Source organism: Coccinella septempunctata, chromosome 4, assembly GCF_907165205.1.
Source record: "Coccinella septempunctata chromosome 4, icCocSept1.1, whole genome shotgun sequence".
Lineage (NCBI taxonomy): Eukaryota > Metazoa > Arthropoda > Insecta > Coleoptera > Coccinellidae > Coccinella > Coccinella septempunctata.
In genome coordinates, this window is record NC_058192.1 from 2,770,148 (window position 1) to 2,794,300 (window position 24,153).

The following is a 24,153-nucleotide window of genomic DNA, read 5'->3' on the forward strand; positions in this document are numbered from 1 at the left end:
TTGAGCAAACTCATTAGGTGCAAATTAGCACTCAGACAATAAGAAATCGCCTCAGAGAATATGATTTAAGGCCTCGTGTCGCGGCAAGAGGCCCAGCTCTTACCCCAGCCCATCAAAGGGCGCGTTTTGATTTTGCGAGAAAGCATATCCATTGGGAAGTGGCCGATTGGGAAAGAGTTCTCTTCACAGATGAGTCTAGATTCTGCCTCTACCATTGTGATCGACGTTCCTTGTATACAGACGTCCACATGAAAGATAAGCTCAGTGCAATTTCCTGAATATTACTGGCTTCGTGGGAGGATCGATTATGGTATGGGGTAGAATATCTTTGACTGCTCGCACAGACCTAGTGGTCGTTGATAATGGAGCTATGAATGCTGATAAGTATATAAGGAACATTCTTGAAGAGCATGTAGTGCCATTTGCCCCATACATTGGTTGAAGTCTCTCGAATGGAATGGCCAGCAAGAAGTCCAGATCTCAATCCGATTGAGCAGGCTTGGGACAACCTCAATAGAAGGCTGAGAAGTTCAGAAAATCATCCATCTACTCTCAATGACTTAGGAATCCAACTCGGAGACATCTGGGAAGGATTAGATCAGAACATTTTGAGATCACTCATTTTGAGTATGAACCGTCGTTGCCGAGCTGTAATTAACGCAAGGGGTGGAAATACCAAGTATTAAATCACTTATCAGCATTTTGAAAATTGTTGATTTCTCTTCTTTCACATAAGATTCGGTGAAATCCTAAATTTTTCTTCCATTTAATGTGTCTTGTTTCGTTCAAAACCTTCCCGAGAGAACATAAAAAAAGTTATAAAGTCAATGTAGAGTTAACTTTCATTAAAATTGAGATTTCCAGAATGTGCGCAATGTATATCTAATGATGCATCTGAGCATTGTTGAATGTTTTTTTATGCTGTCAATGCGAAAGTAAAATAGCATCCAGGAAGAAATTCTTGTGGCTATAAATTCTTCAGAATCACTTCCATTGAATATTTACGAAACAAAAATGTTATTTCCTTCTCTCCAGTAATAGAACTTGTACAAGGTCGATGCATTTCAGCTGCAAAAACCAGCTAAAAAGAATCGGTTCGAGACCAATAACCCTGATTGGGAGAAAGGTCACATTGTGAAGTTTCAGGGATAACCTCAACGTTAAACACCTAACCTAAATATCCGGAACGACCACAGTATAATCTTATATTTCCCGAAGAAACTCATCTAATGAAAAAACTAATGATCGCTTTATTGTTCCTCCTCTTGCCTGAAATAACATGGACAGTTCATTTCGAGGAGCAGACCTTGCAGTAATTGCTACTATATGTCTTAGCAATTACAGGGAGACAGTCGGGAAAATCTCTTATTGCGGTGTTGTGGTTCCTTCCTTTTTCATCCCTGTTACTCTGCCGTAACTTTGGTCGTTTTCAGGCTCGGCAATTTCAGGGATCCTACGCCTTCTCATTCCGCACGACCTTGATGTTATCCTGCTTGGAGACAGAAGGTGACAATATAATGGCGATGCGGAGTTTTAGCAGAGTGATTCGAACAATTAAAGACTAATTCTCGGGGAAATATGTTGAGGATATTAGAAATCTATGTTTATCTATGATCAACGAATATCTCTGCTTTGCCCATCCAATATTTATATCAGAAAACATCCCGACTAGCATAGAGCATATCTCTGTGTAGGTATAGAAAAAATTTGACATAAATCTGAAAATAACTCTACTCTTTGACATAGATAACTACTAGCTTCTAATATAGCCTTGAGGAAAACCGAAATGTGCTGAATTTTCAATAAAACATTCTCAGCAGATTCAAAAGTTGCAATACTGAAAATCAAATTCTTAATCTGGGAACATAAAATTGTATTGAACTTATAATCATAGATATCAGTATAGAAATTCTTTGTCAGCAAAGCCATAAGAATAAGGTTCTGTGTTCTATAGATATCTGACTGATTTCGAATCTATGAACAGAAACCTGGGCCACACAGGCTTCAGAATGCAATTTTTGAATCAGATTCTCTGAGAATACTTCATTTCTTGAAGACTGTGGAAAATGAAAAGAGCAGCAGAACATGTGAATTGTGAAATCTTTAAAAAGCTGTTGTAATACACCCATTATCAATTCAGGAAACGTAGCTGCTGTAAAAGAATGCCCCATTGTATTCATATGAGCAATTATTCACAGTTGAAGTTGAACGCTTGACAATAAGGAAATGGACAATTTTATGGTCACAGTAATTTTAGGGTAATATCAGCAATTATTGATTGAATTTCGAAATTGAATAATAACATCGATTGTTCCAGGTTACAGAAACAATTACATAATTGTTGTCGAACACTACATTCGTCCTCAAAAATATCAAATTATTTTCCAATCTTCAATTAATCTGCAGAAGTCCATCTGCTAAGCGCGGTAAGTATAGCTGAATCTCATTTCCAAACTGAACGTCCCATGCAGATATAATCAATCAGAATGGGACATTCAAGCAAACTCCAGAAGAAAAATAATTTTTCTCGTGACAAATTTTTTCCACCCAACTTTTCCTGCGCGCAAATATTCTCAGAACTATGCTTTGTTATCCATATTTGAAATCCTTCTCAGCTTCTGTAGTTGTCTTGGGAACGCCCGTTCCAAGAAATCCAAATCCCTTGTGGAGACCGATAGTTCGGTAAATAGTTGATGATAAAATTCTTATTCAGATGTCTCGTCCTAGAGATCCTTTCCAAGGATGCTACATTATTCAAAAAAACAACAGATTGGCCTGAGCCTTCTTTTGTTATAGGTAGGTACTTATGAAACTCTTCATACTCTAAAAAATATTGGAAAAGCCACGAATAAAGAAAAATTTATAAGTGATCAATTATTAACCAGTGTATTACGCTCTCCAAAAATTTCGAACCAAATCTGAGGCGCAGAATAAGTCAGACGACAAATTTCGTTGAATTTTTCCGAATCATATTTCGTAGCATCAACATAAAACCTTTGTGACTTTTATCTCGTTCCTTGTGTTCCTTGGAAGAACGAAAAAAGTGGGTATCAAAAATAAATGAACTCATGCAAAAGGAAATCTTCAGAACATCACGTTCTGACTAAACGAGTACCATGAACGGAAAGAGTTTTCCTGGAATTTCACCCTCTGTTGAATATTATTCTCGTCTGCTTTCATAAGATTTTTATTCGATTCCCCTCCGAGGGTTTTTAAGCAGGTCCCGTCCACAATTTGTTGACAGGAGTGTCTTGTTATGAAAAGAATTCAACAGTCGCAAACACCTTTGACAAATAATTCTTCTCGAGTTGTGATTATCTGATTACCATTACACTGCAAATTGAATTTCGAAAATACAATTAAAAAGGAGTTTCACTCAGAATTTTGTAGACCTTCGAACACTTCCAAGGTGACAAGCGAGCTATTACTAGAAGAGTTGCTCTGTTAAAATATCTGTCACATTCAGATCTACGATGTTTTTTTCTGGGAGAAACGCGTGTTGAAAGTTGACCTTCGAAAACCCCCGTAGAAAATACGCGACTCCAAAGTTGACCATCGAAAAATTCCCAAAAAATTGGGTTCAGTTGAAACTTCCTCAAGACCGAACGGTTGCGTCGAGATGGATGAAAATCTCAGATTTATTACTAGAAGAGTTGCTCTTTCAGAATATGTATTACGTTTAGATCTACGGTAATTTTCCTGGAAGATAAACCACTGTGAAGATGACTTTCGAAAAATTCCCAAAAAGTTGGGTTCAGTTAAAACTTCCTCAAGATCGAACGGTTGTGCCGAGATGGATGATATTCTCAGATATATTACTAGAAGAGTTGCTCTGTCAGAATATGTATCATGTTTAGATCTACGGTAATTTTCCTGGAAGATAAATTACTGTGAAGATGACCTTCGAAAAATTCCCAAAAAGTTGGGGTCAGTTAAAACTTCCTCAAGACCAAACGGTTGCGCCGAGATGGATTAAAATCTCAGATTTATTACTAGAAGAGTTGCTCTTTCAGAATATGTATCACGTTTAGATCTACGATAATTTTCCTGGAAGATAAATTACTGTGAAGATGACCATCGAAAAATTCCCAAAAAGTTGGGTTCAGTTAAAACTTCCTCAAAACCGAACGGTTGCACAGATCTCGATGAAATTTAGACATTTATTAGTAGAAGTGTTGCATTTTCATTTATTCGATGAAGACTGTTTGTTTGAAGCTAATTTTGCTGAAATAAATTGATGAAAGGTCATGGTGAACAGCAAGGATTGTTGAGCAAAATTATTGACGTCACTATATACTCGAACGAAGAGATGTGGAGAAAATGGACATGTCGAGAAACACACTTCAATTCATATTCATTATTACCGTGTAGATATTTTACGCACGGAGCGCTATAAAGAAATGGGGCGAAATGAAAAATTCCATTCTCTTTCCCCTCATTTCGAACGGAATATGGAAAATTGTAATGAACCTAAAAGTTGAAATCTGCGCTGGAAATTGAATCCTTGAACGAATAACCGAGCCAGCGTTTCCTGTCGAGAAACCCATCGGAATTAAGAAGAGCCTTCGATTTGGAAACGCGTAGCTCAATTTAACGATTTCTAGAGGTGTTTCAGCCCCTTGCAGTTCTCTCCGAATCTCCGATGTACCCATCCGGGGTGATACATAACACTATTTCCAATTTCGCCAATTTGTCGCGACGGAAAAACGGAAAACAGAATGTTCAAGTCGAGATTTCAATTCCAGCAGATGGAGCTCTCACGTGATTGATTGTCCCGGAGCACCGTGTTTCCTCTGCTCTCTCTCAAAGTAGAAATTGGCGAGCTTTAGAGCATGGCGACGGACTATAAGTTACCGATTGATCTAATTGGCGTTCTTTAGCCAGATCCACTTCGTAAACGCTCAAATGTCCCTACTTTTCGAATGCATAATCTTGAAAGTTTTAAGGGCATCATTTTGGATCTGTGTGTTGATGATAAATATGATCCTAAAATCCCTGAATTCTAGGAGAAACGACAAGCAAATATTTTGGGCACAATTGTTGTTTAATCGCTGTTCAAGATTCATATGTATGCTCTATCCACATTTATTTTAGCAGTCGGTTGGCCATGAATTAGTTTTCTCAAGTTTTTGTAACTAGAACGGAGTAAGGTTGGCACTCATAAAATGTCTTTAATGTCATAACTTGTTGCCACAACTAATATCAATTTTTATTACGAAAATGCCGAAAGTGATTGAAAAAAGAGACGGGGTTTCAGGAAGTGCTATTTAGAATTCAGGTCTGCTCATTCAAATAGTTATACTCTGATATTCTAAAATCCACAATACGTCAGACGGTAGCGAACATAATTCAATGTAAGAGAATTTATATAATGTTTCATCTGAATCTAAACGACTTATATTTCAGCTGAATATTTCCAAAATCAGAAAGATTGTGAATGAAGAGGATGACAAAGAATTTCCTTCTATTGGGAGACCCAAAAAAGTGGTGGCATTCGAGAATTTTATGTTTGAGTGAATTAATGCGAAAAGTTTACTACAGGATTTTCGATGAATGTCATCGTAGAATAAGTTCCTGGTAATTGATTTTTCTATTTTTCATTTGACTTGTCCTATACATTATAAACGTCTCAAGGTACCAATAAATACCTAATTATTATTATTATATCAATGCATTAAGATGAACAGCTACAAATACGCGCCAGTTGTCCTGTTAATTGTTTATTCATGTGAAACTTTCGTTCAAAGGTGAAGTTCATCTTGACTTGAAACTTTCTTTAATTTCTTTCACTTATATTGATGCAAGATCATTTTTGTTGAAGAATTTAACATTCTTGTAATTATCTGTTAATTCCTTCGGGAGATACCCATTCCCAACCACTGCATCATATGCATTTCATCTTCGGGTTGATATTTTTGAAATCTACAACTGATGTAACGTATTCAAACTTTAGCCAAAGAAGATAACGAACATTAACTCTTCTCAAGCTAGTACATATTATCATATTTTACTGATCTCTTGTATTTTCCATGCAAATAACTGGATTTGGTATGCCTTCAATCAGTTTGTATAAATTTCAATTATGTTCGTTACATATTTTCCGAAGAGATTCGACATTGTGATAAAATACGTAATAACAGAAACTTTTACGTAGAACGGGCAACATAGAGTTCATTCAAAACCCAAAAATGTTTTGACAGGCTTCATAACACCACATTTTCGTACTATACAGAGTGAAATGTGTCAAATTTCCATGGCCAACCGAGTGCTAAAATAAAAGTTAATGGAGTATAGGCGTTGACAGATATTTTCGGCGCCGATACGGGTTTTGGTCGAATTCCATCAACCATGCCCGACCATAAATCATCAGCTAGCTCTATTCGTCGGAACGGAAACGTTCAAACCTTGGATTCGAAATATGCCTAAATCAGAATTATGGTCACGTGTCGTGAATAATTGCGAATTAAGCCATGTGTGATGATCCATCAAAATTAATGTCATGCACATTCGTAGTCTAGCTTCATGTGGTATTGGTGCTGTAACTGCGTGCAAGTATTTGCATGTTTATTGTCGGCAGATTGATAAAGGGCGTATGTTTGAGCGTTCAACAAATGCTTCCAGAGGAGATTCTATCCTTTGTCCCAGCGTGAGTGAAAAATGGAGAATTTATGAGAAGAAAAATATAGCGTTTATTTGTTTTGGTTGATGAAAAAACCCTTGAATTGAAAGAACCAAAGTAAAACTGCTTGTTATACTTACTATTCACAATGAAACTCTGTTAACCTAATGGGGTCAGCTTTCGAGTAGTTTTCCTTCCAGGATAATTATCGTTGATCTAAATGTGATACATATTCTGATAGAGCAATTCTTCTAGTAATAAATCTGGGAAGTTCATCCATCTCGGCGCAACCGTTCGGTTTTGACGAATTCTCAAGTGAAATTTGCAACTTGCCATTTCCAAGATGAAAATCTAAACGGAGGCAGTTAGGCTCTCGAAATTGCTCTCAATAGATTCAGCGTGTTCGAAAACCTATATTTTCATACCAAAAATTCAAATATCTGGACAAGTTTAGGAGAAAATGATTTTTTTTGTTTTTCCACTTTTCATTTTCGAGTTGACTTCGAAGAGGTCTCTGGAGTGCAATTCCCTATTGAATCATCAACTGTTCGATTTTCTAGAATCTTCTAAACAAATTCTATGCACTCCATATCCTAAGACAGTAATAGAACATCCTGATCTTCAGACAGAGTAGCAAATAGGTCATTTTAGGGGGGTCTAACCCCTTGCTCATTTTTGACCCAAAAAATCGAGATTTTCGAAATCGAGTTTTTGTGCTAGGGTGGAAGCCTTGGCAATGCTGATTATATAACCGGAAATCCCAATTGGATCAGAGGAATACAACAGGAGATATCGCAAATTGAAATTTGCAGTTTTTGAAAAATGCCATTTCCGAGATGAAAATCTAAATGAAGGGAGATAGGCTTTCGAAATTGCTGGCAATAGATTCAGCGTGTTCGAAAACCTAAATTTTCATACCAAAAATTCAAATACCTGGACAAGTTCAGGAGAAAATATTTTTTTTTGTTTTTCCACTCTTCATTTTCGAGTTGACTTCGAAGAGCTCTCTGGAGTGCAATTCCCTATTGAATCATCAACTGTTTGATTTTATAGAATGTTCATAACAAATTCTATGCACTCCATGTCCTAAGAAAGTAATAGAACATCCTGATTTTCAGACAGAGTAGCAAATAGGTCATTTTAGGGTGGTCTAACCCCTTGCTCATTTTTGACCCAAAAAATCGAAATTTTCGAAATCGGGTTTTTGTGCTAGGGAGGAAGCCTAGGCAACGCTGATTATAGAACCGGAAATCCCAATTGGATCAGACGAATATAACAGGAGATATCGCAGATTGAAATTTGCAATTTTTGAAAAATTGCTTACAAAAGTTTCTAATAAGTAGTACCATTTGATATTCTCGGTTTCTTAAAAAAAAATTATGTTTTTTCATTCTATACAATTCTGGCTAGACTCGTACCTACTAAATGTAACCAACTCAAATGTCCTCCAATTTTCCTGATCTAGACTTCGAAATAGAGTGAAATGCAGACCCATCATCCATCAGAGCTAATCGGATGGAGATAATTGGTTAAATATTCATAAAGAAAGTTTTCAGACGCGAAATTCTTGACAAACTTCCGTTGATTGCCTGATTAATATCGGATATCGGATCTGGAAGAATTCAAATTCTATCCTCACACTCCTTATTATATTCCAAGGGCCCCTTCGGGACTCGGATCATTCAAGTGTTCTTCAGGTTCAACCAAGTGGTCTAATTCAATATGAAACTCGGCAAAGACGCACCGCCATTAATTAGAATGAAGATAAGTTGGTGGAAGTTTGTTTTAAAACCATCTGAGTGGGGCTTATGAATATTTAAGTGCAGTGATGGCGTCGTTATTGCTAAAAAATTCTTGGCTGCGTCCCAGAGCCTGCTATATTGAAGTTTCTGTAGTAGTTGTTTAGAATCGATCGAAGAGAAATGGGCAGAATGTGAATTATGCTCCAACTTTAGAGGTGGTAAAAAACAATTTTCGCTTGCAAAAGATTCAAGTGAGTTTCGGTCTTTGCAATCGTGCTTTATCCAACGAGAACTTGCTCATAGCTGGTCCATTCACACCTCAGATACCAGCTGTAAAGATTGCAAAAATATTTTATTTTGTTCTATTTCTAGTTATGTTACAACTACGAATCCAGTTTCGAAGAAGTTCGTGAATTTTTTCAAGGTAATATAATAGATCGAATTTCCATGAATCTGAAATTCTCAATATGTGGTTCGCGAGATATTTTTCAACGCCAGAATTTTCCATTACATCTCAAATTCTCCTCAATATGCACACTTTATACTATCCTATTCATGTCGTAGTCCACTTTATAACTGATTGAAGACGAAAGGTTCGCCCGGAGAAAATTGAATTTGTTGTAACAGATCGCATCAGTTGAGGTTCTTATGTGGGTGGGGTGCAGAGGATGACGTTGGAAATTTGAATCTCGAGATAATATTATGATGAGGACAGCCAGAAAATAACGAGAAAGTTAAGGGGAAGTTCAAAGTTGAACAGATATTGGTGCAGTAAAGATTCGACATGGTATGATCTGCATACTCACATTCTGAGCAACATCATGAGATTTTAATTTTTTTGTCGATATTATAGTTTCATTCAGGAAATGATTGGTGAGCTGTTAGCTGAATCAATAAGTATATACCCTGACATAGCATTCGCATTGAAATTTCGTTATTTCAAATGGAAACTCCATATTTTATTATATATGTATTTCGATTCCCCATTTTTCAAAGTTTTCTCACGGTTTATTTGAACTTCCCTCAAGGTTCTGGACATTTAAATCCATGAATAAACCGTTATAACTTCTCGAAAAACTTCAGATTGGAGTATATGTAGGGTGTAAAATATTATCAGAATGATCTCGAGTATGATCGAATGGTTTTAAAGAAAAATCTTTTAGTTTGAATCAATTTTGAACTTCCCTGAGAAATATTCTGATTGACTTGAGACAAAGAGTAGAATCTAGACTCCATTCACATTTATTTTAGCAGTTGGTTTTTGTAACCAGAACGGAGTAAGGCACTCATGAAATGTGGTTAATGTCATAACGCCAGACATGGTTTTAGGAAGTGCTATTGAGAATTCAGGTCCGCTCTTTCGAATAGTTATACCCTGATATTCTAAAATCCACAATACGTCAGACGGTAGCGAACATATTCAATGTAAGAGAATTTATATAATGTTTCATCTGAATCTAAACGACTTATATTTCAGCTGAATATTTACACAATCAGAAAGATTGTGAATGAAGAGGATGTCAAAGAATTTCCTTCTATTTGGAGACCCAAAAAAGTGATGGCATTTGAGAATTTTATGTTTGAGTGAATTGATGCGAAAAGTTTACTACAGGATTTTTAATGAATGTCATCGTAGAATAAGAATTTATTTTTCTATTTTTTATTTGACTTGTCCTATACATTGTAAATGTCTTAAGGTACCAATAAATACCTAATTATTATTATTATATCAATGTATTAAGATGAACAGCCAAAAATACGCGCCAGTTGTCCTGTTAATTGTTTATTCATGTGACATTTTTGTTCAAAGGTGAAGTTCATCTTGACTTGAAACTTCCTTTAATTCCTTCTACTTATATTGATGCAAGATGATTTTTGTTGAAGAATTTAACATTCTTGTAATTATCTGTTAATTCCTTTGGGAGAAACCCACTCCCAACCACTGCATCAGATGCATTTCATCTTCGGGTTAATATTTTCGAAATCTACAACTGATGTAACGTATTCAACCTTAGCCATAGAATATAACGAACATTAACTCTCCTCAAGCTTGTGCATATTATGATATTATACTGATCTCTTGTATTTTCCATGCAAATAACTGGATTTGGTATGTCTTCAATCAGTTTGTATAAACTTCAATTATGTTCGTCGCATATTTTCCGAAGAGATTCGACATTGTGATAAAATACGTAATAACAGAAACTTTTACGTAGAACGGGCAACATAGATTTGATTAAAAACCCAAAAATGATTTGTCAAGCCTCATAACCCCACTTTTTCGTACGATACAGAGTGAAATGTGTCAAATTTCCATGGCCAACCGAGTGCTAAAATAAAAGTGAATGGAGTATAGAGAATATTCTCTGAGGTAAGCTCAGTTTTAAGCTCTGAAACTCATCAGAGGAAAGATATGACAATTCATTCGAAACTTCAAATGAACATTGAGGTTTGGGTATGGGCAACTGAACACTTTGCATGAAAGGTGGACGGTTTTCTAGGTGCCATACAAAGAATCTTGTAACTCTCTTTACCTTCCTCATTGAGTCAACACGTTATCCAGTACGGAGTCCACAGAACAGCACCACCAAGAAATTCTACTCCGCAACAGCACGACAAACAACGTGGACGACAAGCAGTTCAAGTGTCTCAGGTAGAACTAAATCCGGAAATAGAGCATCCCGCCGCACGTCCATCCATTTCCCTCCGAGTAACTCCGACTTTTCATCAAAGTACCCACCTGTCCGCAAAATCAACGGTCCTAGAGAACTGTGCCCAACAAACCGTGCACTGGGAAATAATTAACCTGCAGTGGATGGGGTGAGACATAATTCGTTCTTTCCATGCCAGTTGCCACAAACCCCCTAAGGGCAACGAAGAGAGAGGGATCGATATGTTTCGAAGCCGAATCCACCGCCACCGTTCCTTCTTATCTAGATCGAGGGTGAATAAGTTAATGGAAGGTACTGACCGGCTGAAGATTGAAGGAATACGTAAATAGAAATCCCCGACTTTTCTGAGGGGATTAGTATTCCACCTGAACGCCTTTGTTTGATCGCAAAGGGCGATCTTGAATGTGGCCCTGTTGAATTTTATCGATTCGTGATTTAAATTTGGGTTCTTTGGATTCGACCATAGAGTATATGCGATAGTTACAATAGCACTCACAGGGTCTTTTGATAAAATATTGTGGCATCGGAGATTAGTGGAACTCCCAATCTGAAATAAGAGAAATAGGCTATCGAGATTGCTCGCTGTAGATTCAGCGTGTTCGAAAACCTATATTTGCTTACCAAACTTCCGGATATCTAACAGTGTTTACCAGATAATCAATTTTTTCATTTTTCAACTTTCCAGTTAAGTTGTATCTATCAGAAAAATCATAGTAGATTTAAACGTGATACATACTCTGAAAGAGCAAACTTTTAAGTGATAAATCTCGACATTTCATACACCACGGCTCAACCGTTCGATCTTGAGATTCAACTAAACCCAACTTTTTGGAAATTTTTCGAAGGTCATCTATCGAGTCGATTATTTTCCAGGAAAATTTTCGTAGATCTAAACGTGATACATATTCTGAAAGAGCAACTCTTCTAGTAATAAATCTGAGAATTTCATTCATTTCCGCACAACCGTTCGATCTTGAGAAAGCTTTAACTGAACCCAATTTTTTGGAAATTTTTCGAAGGTCATCTTTCGAAAAGTTCACCTTCCAGGAAAATTATCGCAGATCTAAACGTGGTACATATTCTGAAAGAGCAACTTTTCAAGAGATAAATCTGAGAATTTCATTCATTTCGGCACAACCGTTTAGTCTTGACGTATTCTCAAGTAAAATTCGCAATTTATGAAAAATGCCATTTGCAAGATGAAAATCAAAACGAAGGGAGATAAGCTCTCGAAATTGCTAGCAATATATTCAGCGTGTTCGAAAACCTATATCTTTATACCAAAATTTTGAATATCTAGCCCAGTTTAGTAGAAAATCTTTCTTTTAGTTTTTCCACTTTTCATTTTCGAGTTGACTTCGAAGAGCTCTCTGGAGTGCAATTCCCTATTGAATCATCAACTGTTTGGTTTTCTAGAATCTTCAAAACAACTTCAATGCACTCCATATCCTAGGACAGTAATAGAACATCCTGATTTTCAGACAGAGTAGCAAATAGGTCATTTTAGGGGGGTCTAACCCCTTGCTCATTTTTGACCTAAAAAATCGAGATTTTCGAATTCGAGTTTTTATGCTAGGGTGGAAGTCTAGGCAACGCTGATTATATAATCCAAAATCCCAATTGGATCAGACGAATATAACAGGAGATATCGCAGATTGAAAATTGCAATTTTTGAAAAATGCCATTTCCAAAATGGAAATCTAAACGAAGAGAGACAGGCTTTCGAAATTGCTCGCAATAGATTCAGCGTGTTCGAAAACCTATATTTTCATACCCAAATTTCAAATATCTGGCCCTGTTTAGGAAAAAATATTTTATTTTGTTTTTCCACTTTTCATTTTCGGGTTTACTTCAAAGAGCTCTCTGAAGTGCAATTCTCTATCCAATCATAAACTGTTAGGTTTTCTAGAATCTTCAAAACAAATTCTATGCACTCCATATCCTAAGACAGTAATAGAACATCCTGAGTTTCAGAAAGACTAGCAAATAGGTCATTTTAGGGAGGTCTAACCCCTTGCTCATTTTTGACCCAAAAAATCGAGATTTTCGAAATCGAGTTTTTCTGCTAGGGTGGAAGCCTTGGCAACGCTGATTATAAGACCAGAAATTCCAATTGGATCAGACGAAGATAACAGGAGATATCGCAGATTGAAGTTTGCAGTTTTTGAAAAGTGACATTTGCTTCCAATCATTTTTATAAAATTCCGACCTACAGAGCCGGTGTTTCGTTCTGAATGGCCCACTCTGTATAAAATCATCTAGTATTATCGCCCATTGGGGTTGAATACTCTAAGATATAGTATGAGCATTCCGCGAATATCTCTCATTGCAATTTTATTCTTGAACGTGTCTGCCACTTCATTGCTCTTTATGCCTACCCGCTCTAGCAGATATAGGAATCCCAGTCATTCACGTAATATATTTTATTCGACTCAGTAGGTAAGACGCCGTAATGAAATATTTCAAAGTGTTGATTTATGATCAGCATGAGCTCGTGCCTGCATTTTTGCCCCAATAAAATCGAGCTCCAGCACGAAAAGATTCCCGGCCGCTGCTGTAACTGTCAAGAAAGGAAGGGCATTATTTGTAACAGGTTCTAGTTCCGCCCACGAACCTCGAATTAGCGCAGCAGACAGAGTACATCTTCTCCAAGGCCAGGGAGGGTGAACAAAGAAGTAAAGAACGCAGAGTTATTATTCTGGCCTTCCATTCCGCTGGATATTTGCGAGATGAAAGAATGAGGCTGGGTGGTATTTTCTATTTCGCATTACATTTCCACATATGAACTAGGGATGAATAGTTTGGTGTTGGAGAATCACGAAATTATACCAATGTTTATCATCAATTTTTTGGAAAATGAACCACGATAGTTCTTCTTACGGAATTACCAGATATTTGACACTGAATCATAAATTGTTTGGTTTTTTGGAATACACAAAACCATTTTCATGCACTTCATATCCTAGGATAGTAGTAGAACCCTTACTATTAGAAAGAGAAGTGAATACATATGGCATTTTGCTCATTCTGGACCCAAAAAATCGAGATTTTCGAAAACCATTAACCTGGAAAATGCTTATAATGAATCCGGAGTTCCATTTCAACTATGGAGTCTTCCATTATCCATCCATTGAATTTGGAAGGCTGTCTAGAATGCTATTGACTATTGAGGAATTGGAAATATCAGAACATTTGTTTTCCCTAATAGGAATCTTGCACACATTCATTTATTCAAAGTTTGTCTACACATGAACCGATCGATTTCGAAATTTCCAGTCCATGTAACAGATGGAGTACAAAGTTCTCAAGAAGTCTTTACTAGTTGGCTCCTCATATTACAGTCGTAGAAGAGAGATGCTGCATTATTCGACTTCCACCTTCGCAATCACTGCAAACTCAATTTTGGAGGGAAATTAAACCACCAGTGTTGCTAGTTCTCAATATGTGAATATACTTAATATAGGTATTGCTGAGAGAATGTAGCGAAATGAGTTTCTAGAACCATATAAATCAAGGAGGGAGATTATGAACTAATTGAAAATTGATCCTGCAATAGGTACGTCTACAAGCACCAGAGATTTATTGTTATTCGAAAGTTTATTCATTGCGTGTATCGCTAGTTGATACTTACATATCATTTACAGAAACTAGTGGATTTCCTCCGGAAATGGGAGGAATTTTACAAATTAGAACCAACTGGGGAAGGACAACCGAAATATTGATTAATTGAGGCCTCAACTACTCTCCATCAATTGGACTGGAGATGAAAATAGGGCCCTACGGAAAACGAAAATAAAAATCCTATTCAAAAGTTTTTCTTCGAGTTTGTTTGAAATTACTATATCAGAGTATGTGACTCAAAAAGCATCAATAACTCAGCTGAGTTCACGTCACGCATGCCCTCCTTTTTCATCGGACCCCAGTTGTCTATCCTCACATATCTAGATTAAAATTAAGTGAAAACGTGGGACGAAAACCCCAATATTAAGAAAACTCAATAACTACGAAAAATTTTCAAGATATTCTCAATAGACAAACGTCTTCTTGAATTTCATCAGAATTCCAGCGACGTTCCTCAAATCCAGCACAGCCAACCCTCTCCACTTCCATAACAATAAGAGGGAGAGAACGTTAGGAGAGACTGGGGTGATTTCGGGTATATACGAAAATCTTCCCCTAGTTCGTTGGAGTTGACGCCTTGACCCGATTTTCGACGGGGAACAACTGGGTCAGACGAATCCAGGGGTGACAGGGGGTGGGGGAAGTTTTTGCTCTTTTTCGGTGTCCCGAAATCGGAAACTTTCACCACTCTGTGTTTGGGACGTACTATCACGTCGCGTATTCGATTAAAGCTTGCGCTCTATGCTCTTGGAATGATAACGATGAGAGAAAGGGTAATAACAGAAGGGTGAACCAAAAATCGTAAGGTTTATTCGCCGAAATGGCTTTGTACAGATAAAAACCAATTTGAATTGATGGAGCGGCTTGGAAGGCAGTTCGGAAAGACAGGACTGGAATTTTTTTCAATCTCTTCTTGTTGTACAGGTGCAGGTGCAGGTAAGACAGCCAAAAAGTTCGGTTTTTGGCGCAGAATTTGGGAAACGTAGAGAGAGGGATTCAAAACATTAATTTCTATGCTAGTTTTATTGCTAGGTCAACATCTCGAGACTTGTTTTCTACTCTTCAGATACATTGCATTGTTATGGAAATATGACATTCCATAAAAACATTTTTTTTTTCTTATATTTTAGCTATACCTTCGACGTTTGTTCGCTTATGCTGTTTTTCCTCTAGTTCTTTGATGCATTATCCTTGGTCCGTACATAACTGGGGCAGGGTACTTTTTTCCCAACTCTTCTTGTTCTACAGGGTACGAATATACAAGGATATATTGAAAAATTCTTAGCCTACTATAGAACCAAACAAAATTTCAATGTCAAAATATTTTACTCTCCTCTCAATTGGATACATTTATTACACCGAACCTGCAACGTCTCTAGATCTTTAAAAAAAATGTTTCTTCTTGCTCTGCAGACCAGACCCCCACAGCATTCATTACCTCGTCGTAGGAAAAAAATTTACGACCTTTTAAACTTTTTTTCAGTTGACGAAAAAGATGATAGTCGGAATGAGCCAAATCTGGTGAATAAGAGGGGTGTTCTAGTAATTCAAACCCTAAATAACGAATATTTTGCATGTCAACATGAGATTTATGTGCAGGGGCGTTGTCCTGCAGAAACAAAACACCTTTGGATAGCTTTCCGCGTCTTTTCTCTTCATTTTTTTCCCGTAGAGTGGTCAGTGATGTCGAATAGTAATCTCCACCTATTGTTCTACCCTTATCCCAAAAAATCAAACATGATTGCTCCATAGCAATCCCAAAAAACTGAAGCAAAAACTTTTCCAGCAGATTTTTGGACACGAAACTTCTTAGGTCTTGGAGAACCAGAGTGTCGCCATTCCATCGATTGTTGCTTTGTTTCTGGATCGTAGAAATGTACCCCATGCTTCTACTCTTGCACGCTTTTGGTCAACATTCAAACATTTGGGGATCCATTTTGCAGCAATTTTTCCCATGTCCAAATTGACGTGAATAGTATGATGAACGCGTTCGTATGAAATATTCAGTGCTTCAGATATCCGTTTTAGCCCAATTCGACGGTCTGATAAAATCATGTCATGAATTGCATTGATATTTTCAGGGACTGACACAGAAACTGGCCTTCCCGATCGGTCATCATCTTAAATGGAAAATTTACCTCTTTTGAAGCTTGCAGTCCAATTTTTCACGGTCGCATACGAAGGACATTGATCACCAAGGGTATTAAGCATATCTTCGTAAATCTGATTACCTCTTAACCGTTTTGAATACAGTTACTTGATGATGGCTCGATACTCCAATTTTTCGATTTTCACAATTTCGGTGGACATCTTTCTTCCAATTTATTGCGCAACTCTGGTGTACTTCTTTGACCTCAAACTTCAAAATGACACTTCTATTGAGTTATTGTTCGTTCCTGTGGTAACGCAATATTTTTTTATGCATGGAACTTTTTCGATTATTTGGCTACAAATTTAACAATATTGTGGGATCCTTACATAGTTTTTTTCACGTTGGGTGGATAACTAGGTCATTTTTACTATAATTTACAAAAAACGGTGAAGCATTATCGCGAAATTTCGGGATCAGGAGTTCTTGGTTTGCTTTCGACAGAATCGATATCAGAGCAAACGATTCCGGTGAAATCAGTTCTTCTTATCCCCTCAAACTTCCACATAAACGACCGCCAATGAATCTGGAAGCTGGCAGGGTGAATGTGTTCCAAGAGCCTTTGTTTCCGGAACCTGAATGGCACAGATAAACGTTCAATATTTCAGTAATGCATCGGTGATTATCTATATGGGATGTCACGTTGTTCATTCGGACCCGGTTCGCAGAATCCCCGTTTGATGTTTATTGAATTTGAAATTCCATTCTCGCCGGTGGAAATTTGATATTGAAGTGCTGGCTTTTCATGAAGAGAGGTTAAAGCAACTGCAGAAAAAAGTTGTTCTATCGATCAGTTATTGCCAGCTGTATGTAATATCGTATTCTGCGAATTTTATCATCCCTATCTATTTTTGGGTGGAATATTCCTGTACACTGAAATAGATCAGTTTTCATCGCTATAACTTCGAACTTATAAGACTACTAAGGGTCCCATGAAACTGAATCGATCCAAATCTTCTGCTCTGGATTTATCGAGCATAAGACACATAGTTAGGAAAAAACTCGCTTTTCGAATTACTTTATACGAAACGAAGGGCCAATAGAAGTTCCAAACTCTCTTCGGCTACTTCATGCATTTTCGGTCATAAAAGAAAACTTCATTTTTATAGGAACCTCGCACCAAGTTCAACAATGTGATCACGAAGTTCTGAAACTTTTATTCATCGTATTTTTGTTTCACCTTTTGGATAACCAGAGTTAGTTTTCAAAGAAAAATATGTTTCTATTCTGAGTTTACTTTTAACTTGAATTGGAATGGTAGAATAATTTGTCTGTGAATTCCACACAGAAAGACTAGTTTTTCCATTTGAATTTTACCAGGAAAATGTTCAGAAACACTCAGAATCCATCGGTAGCAGTTGCAATGCTCCAAATTAGTCAAAGTTCGTGGTAAGGTATAAAACACTTAGAAATCTTTATTGAAATTAAAGGGTCTCGAAAATTTCCAGTAAGATGGTGACCCATATTGAAAAACCAGTGAAAATTTGGCTTATTCCCCATCCCCTATTCGAGTTTTTTCTCGACCAGAAGAATTTAATTTTTCTCCGCACCCTTCCCTCAGTGAATGACCCATCCATTTTATTCCACTAAGGGTTGACGGAATGGAATCATTTCGTACTTTATAGGCCAGCTTGTTTCCACTCTATATACTTTTCTTAATGCGTTTTCCATTAACTCGACTCTTACAAGACTTTGGAAACGCGATACTCATTCAGAGTACATCAGATATATTACGGAATATTCCGATGGCGTTTGTCTGGAATGAATCACCAAACCTGGCACTATCGAATTTCCCTTTTCGCTATAGAAAAGTCTTCGAAACCAATGACGTGGATTCAGTGTTAGTCGACGATAAATTGACAAGGAAAATCTTTTCTTTGTGATTCTCCTGGATGTGTTGTGAATAAATAACGTGTCTTCTGCTATATTTTATACGGAGACAACAATTTGAAGAATATTTGCCTTCAATTCAAAGGAATTAACAATATCCTCATCTCAACGTACATCTACATCGTCAGTTATTTGCATATAGTGAACAGAAACCTTTAAGGAAACGTGAAATTTGGCTTATTTCACGAAACACGTTCAAACTTCCAAATCTTATAATCAATAAGGGCCTAAAACTTAAGAAGTTTCCTGGAATAACAGGAAATTAGAATAACAAGGTCCCAGTAGCTTCCTGAGGGAGCAAAGTTGGGATATGAATTATTACTTGCTCCAGGAATTCTGTTCCTGAAACGGAAGCACGGGTTTTTCAATTCAGCTATAATTTTCGTGAGACGATTTTGCTGGTCGACAAAAACCACTTTCTGGTCTTTATGGGAACTTCCAAGTCTTCCTTCAGCTACAAGTTTGACACATCTGATAGAAGGAATTGTGCGTCTTGCTCATCAGATATTCCCAGGAGGAAAGATCAAATTATAGAGCTAGATTCAGTGGATTTTCATCAGACCGAAGAAGTCGAAGCTTAGATTCGAACCAAGTAAATTCTATAAATATATTTTAAAAATAAATCCAATTATTTCTTGTACTGGGTGAGATCCGACAGCCTTGTCAAAATGAATTTTCCAAGTCATCACTTTTCTGCAATATTGTCGGTCCATTTTGTGTTATAACCTCGTCGAATACGTAGAGTACACACAGCTAATCAGTAGCAAAACCGCCAATTTTCATTTCGTTTCCAAAGTCCAACAATTTCCTCGGTGGAAACGCCAATGCATTCGGTGGTTAGACCGAAAAGTAATCAGGATCGATTTTCCCTAAAGCTGTGGAAATTGCGTCGCATTTTGCAGCAAGAAACCTCCGAATTGGAACTATCGGAGCACCAGAATTTCACTCACTTGTAATTATAATATCTGAATAGATTCCACCTCTTAGGCAACAAGAATATTCTCTGGTTTGAACCCTCGAAGTGTAATATCAACGTTGTTGCAAATTGGTGAATGCGCTGACATCAACAGGTACCTAATAAAAATAATTTTCTAATGCAGAAAGCAGAAGGAACACAGTAGGAAAATATTGAATAGAAATATTTTCGGAAAAGATGTTGGTAACTTTTAATCATATTCTAACGCAGATTGCTAAAACTTTTCCCTACTTACAAAAATAATGATTAGGAAAGTTTTTATTGGTGGCCCAACTGGCTGTTCATTCCGTCGAAATAAATCGCAGAACGGAAAAAGATCTAACGATAAACTTCCCGTCTTTAAATCAGGAATACGGCACCATTCCTGTCCAGAAATAAAAATGATAACCAATTGGAAACCTAAATCTCTCAAGTTTTTCCATCCACTTCCAGTATTTCTCATTTCGTGCTACGCCAATCACACTTCACAAACACGTTTTATTGATGCCGTTCAAACTTTCTGAGGGGAAATAAAACATTGAATTCTTTCGCCGATATAAAGCTGCTTTCATCCGGTCTAGACCCAGGGTATTAACAACCCCAGCTTTTTTCGTACATCTGCGAATCCAAGAGAGAAACCGATTTGAATTCTGCAACGTTGGATGAATTTTTATGTTCCGTTGACAAAGAACCGATGCTGCTTTTTCCTACCATAAGAAACTGAATCCCTGATGAGTCGAAACAGAATCATACTGATATCTTAGCTATCCGTTTTCTCATTATTCAACACAAAAATCATATCCAGTTAGATATTTCCATCAATTCATGATTTGAGACTGTTATATTAAAATTTTGAAATATCCAGCCATCCATCTAGATCCAGAATTCCCTTAGCGCTTTCTGGCCCTTTCGAGAGGGGCGCAGGTGCTATAAAATGTTTCATATGTTTCATTCGAGAAACGTCAACCTGTCAAAACTCACAAAAAAGTAATTCCAGCTAATCCTCGCACGGTAGAATTCAGGATATCCCACTCAGGTGAAAGCATATATATGCATATTTCCCAGAGGAAAAAGTGCCTGGCTGCATGTTTTACTATCCTTGTTTGAATTTCACGGAACCTAAAAGATAAAGGCAACTTATTCTCACCTAAAACCACTTTAGGTGATAATTGCATATACATATTGTGTGCCAGGACTAATAAAACATTCATATATTCAAGGCACGTTCAAAGAGGATCAGGATGTGCTGAATTTTCATACCTATCTTACGAACGTCCTGTTTTCCACGCTTTGTGGAATTAGGTGTGGAATAAATGTTTAAAATTTTCACGAGATTTTCCTCTTAGAAAAAAGCAGATGTGTGGACTGAAAATCTTTTGTTTTTTCATTTACTTCGAAGTGAGTTGTCGAGAATTGTTTCACGTCATTAAATTGATCGAACAACCAGATCAAAGAATCAAAGGTGAAGATAAAAATAAGAATAGATAGAAGATAAGGGAGAAAAGCTAATTGGGAGTATCTTTTTTCGTATTTAAAATTTTGGCTCAATCGAAATTCCAGCCAATCCTTTAGGAATCATACACTCCTACAAGATATAAACCGCAAAATGCATCGCCAACCGAAAACAATAGCGTGGGTGTGTATACATACATCGTAACCTTGCTAGTTGTACCGTAACAGAAACAAAGGAGTTATTGAACTGTAACTTGGAATCGTTATATTTCTGTCTAGACTAAGGTCTCATTGTGAACGCGATAGGTTTGATTAAAGCTCATCTTTCCGTTATCGTCATCTTGTTGAGTGGATCATTTGCGAAATTTGAGCTTTTAAACGCTCCTGGCTAATTGAGGTTGGATTTCACGACCATATTGTTCAAGCGAAATTGCTGGTAAATGTTTCATTTGATTGAATAGTAGAGGTTAGAGCACCCAGTGTGACCTGTGAACCATCGCATGCTCCCTCAAAAACTTTCATTATGAATATATAGATTCTCTTGAAATTTGGATATGTGAGGAATTTCCACTTCAGAACAAACTGAATATTCACTGACAATCTTTCACGCATCGCTGCCCTTGTAATTCCCAAAATTAGCCATGTTATTCCTAATTATGATCTGATTATCACGTGGATTAATTTGTTTCAATTTTTCGACCCGTTAGCTGTGCAACCTCATAATCCTTCGAACATAAAATTGTTACACTTTATCACTCCACTTGTAAAACAGGACCACTTATTTTTTTAATGATTCGAATCAAAAGGTAAGAACAAGTTCATCAAGCTCTCTTGGAAAAAGTTCGATCTCTACATTATTTAGCCTGAAATCATCAATAATACTTTGAGAATTTGAGTTTCAAAAGATTCAGTTGTGGTTGATATTTCAGTAATTCAAATAAATCAAAATATATGATTGTCGTTATATCAAGCTGAGCCTTTCTCAATCAACGATAGATGATGCAAGTTGGGGTCCAAATCTCCAACGTTATTGGCGTTTACCTCACGTCTAGACGTACCAATTAGAATTCTGATTAACGAAGCTGATAGGATTTGTACCAACCAATTCAATTAGCCAAATCGCATCGCAATATTAGCCATCTGAAATCTGAAATAACTGACAGCCAGTTGAAATCCGTCAGAAATCGGATTAAACTGTATTTGCCCATCCGTAGATTCGATTTCAAGGTGGATGAAAAAGGGGAATGTAATCACCTGGTAGATTGGGAGGATGAAATATTGTGACGAACTCTGGCTACGTTATGGAAGTTCACTACTCTATATTGATGAAGTGTCGGTAATGTGTGTATTTCCCTATTTTCGTACTGACCGATCACCGTTTGTGTCCCAAGTAGAAATTAATTGATATTTCACGTGTGAAATACCTCTTCTCTTAACACTCCAGTACTCGCGCGTCCGATAGATACATAAGCAATACGTGGAGCCTGGGGTATTGTAGTACCCCGCGCGAGTACTGGAGTGTTAAGATACGAAATTATGTAAGCACTTTGAAACTTTGAGATTCCATATTCACGGTTTACGACACTGGATTTCCATTCATATTATTAGTTTATTACAAACAAACCTGTTTACCTAAATATGTTATATTCTGGAGCAAGCATCACAAATCCTTCATGGAAGAGCGATTTATTGTGGCCTGGACGAATTTATGAGGAACATTGCACCTAGCTGATGTTTTACAGTCATCTATTCCAATACTGAATTGGGATTCCCATCTCGTAACTTTTCCTGTCTCCCAAATATAACCAGAGTCAACCAGATTCGTAGTCAGTTAGGCTATGAAAAACAGAAAAAAAGAATTTTGAGATGACAAGAACTGGTGTGTTCTGTCCATCAAAACACATGTACAGTATTTCCAATTATTCAATTTTAATGAACTCCTGAACAAGCTATCAAAGTTTATTACATGGTTCATCGATTAGACTCAGTTTCATGTCAATGGTATCTTGATGATAATCCCGTGTCCTGTGCTATGTGCCAAATCTGCCTTGATTCAGATGTTCGAAATGCTTGTACATTGCAAGTATCGCACTCAACCGTCACCCATCCATCACGTTGACGTATCGATAAATCACCGTCAGAGTACACACAAACATGCTCCTAATGGAATTGAAATCATCGATCTCAGATATAGAGTCTACGAAAGGACGAACTAGTTCGAACTCTGACTGTTTGAAGATCACTATTTCATTGAGTCAACTGAATCCCAAAATTCTTTATGAAAATTTGGAAGAAGTCGAAGTCTGCATCCACCTTCCTGAAACACTTATGTGAGGTTTCCTGTTTTATTCGAACAAGGGGAAATACCTGAAATTCTTCCTAGTCGCAAATTCCCACATTCTGAACTCAACGTCTAGGGTAGCTGATATAAAATAATCTAGAACCAGCTGAAGCATTCAGCTGCAAAATCTGAAGTATGTCCCTTGATAAGTTTCAACAGTTATTTTAACCAAGGGGATATTCCAGGAATATTAGTTTCAAGATGTTCATTTTGATCAGCTACCAGAGTACGTTTAGTGGATAACTTCTTATTTCTTATTTTCATCAGAAAAGAATGAAAAGATTCATATGAAAATTTTTCAATTGAAAACATGAGAAATTCTAGTTTTGAATAAGGGAAAAAAATTGAGAGAATGTTGAAAGTCTCCCTAAACCTAGTAGAAATTCGAACAGATTAACGAATTAGTTGCTGTGAAAAGTTGCCCCTTCGCCATTTTGCAACTTAGAGATCGATAATCTCTTATAGTTTTTCATGATGATCCCATCAGTGACGTGAATATTTAGCCCCTTAGTTGAAACTACCAAAATTGAATCATTTTGATAAATGTTGATTTTCAGTCGAATGAAATTTGAAATATTATCCCTGATAAAACTTTCATCAGCATCAAATCAACATAAGTCTAGATATTCACCATTTTTCATTTCCCACATTCGTTATTCCGTAATAAATCATCCCAAAAATCAGCGAACAATATTTCGGTATACGCATATTG

The 24,153-nt window shown here is 37.0% G+C and overlaps 1 protein-coding gene across 2 annotated transcripts in view; it reads right to left on the reverse strand.

Annotated features, from left to right (window-relative positions):
• Window positions 1-24,153, reverse strand: part of LOC123312586 — a 78,401-nt gene that overhangs the window by 48,385 nt on the left and 5,863 nt on the right. The window lies entirely within an intron of this gene.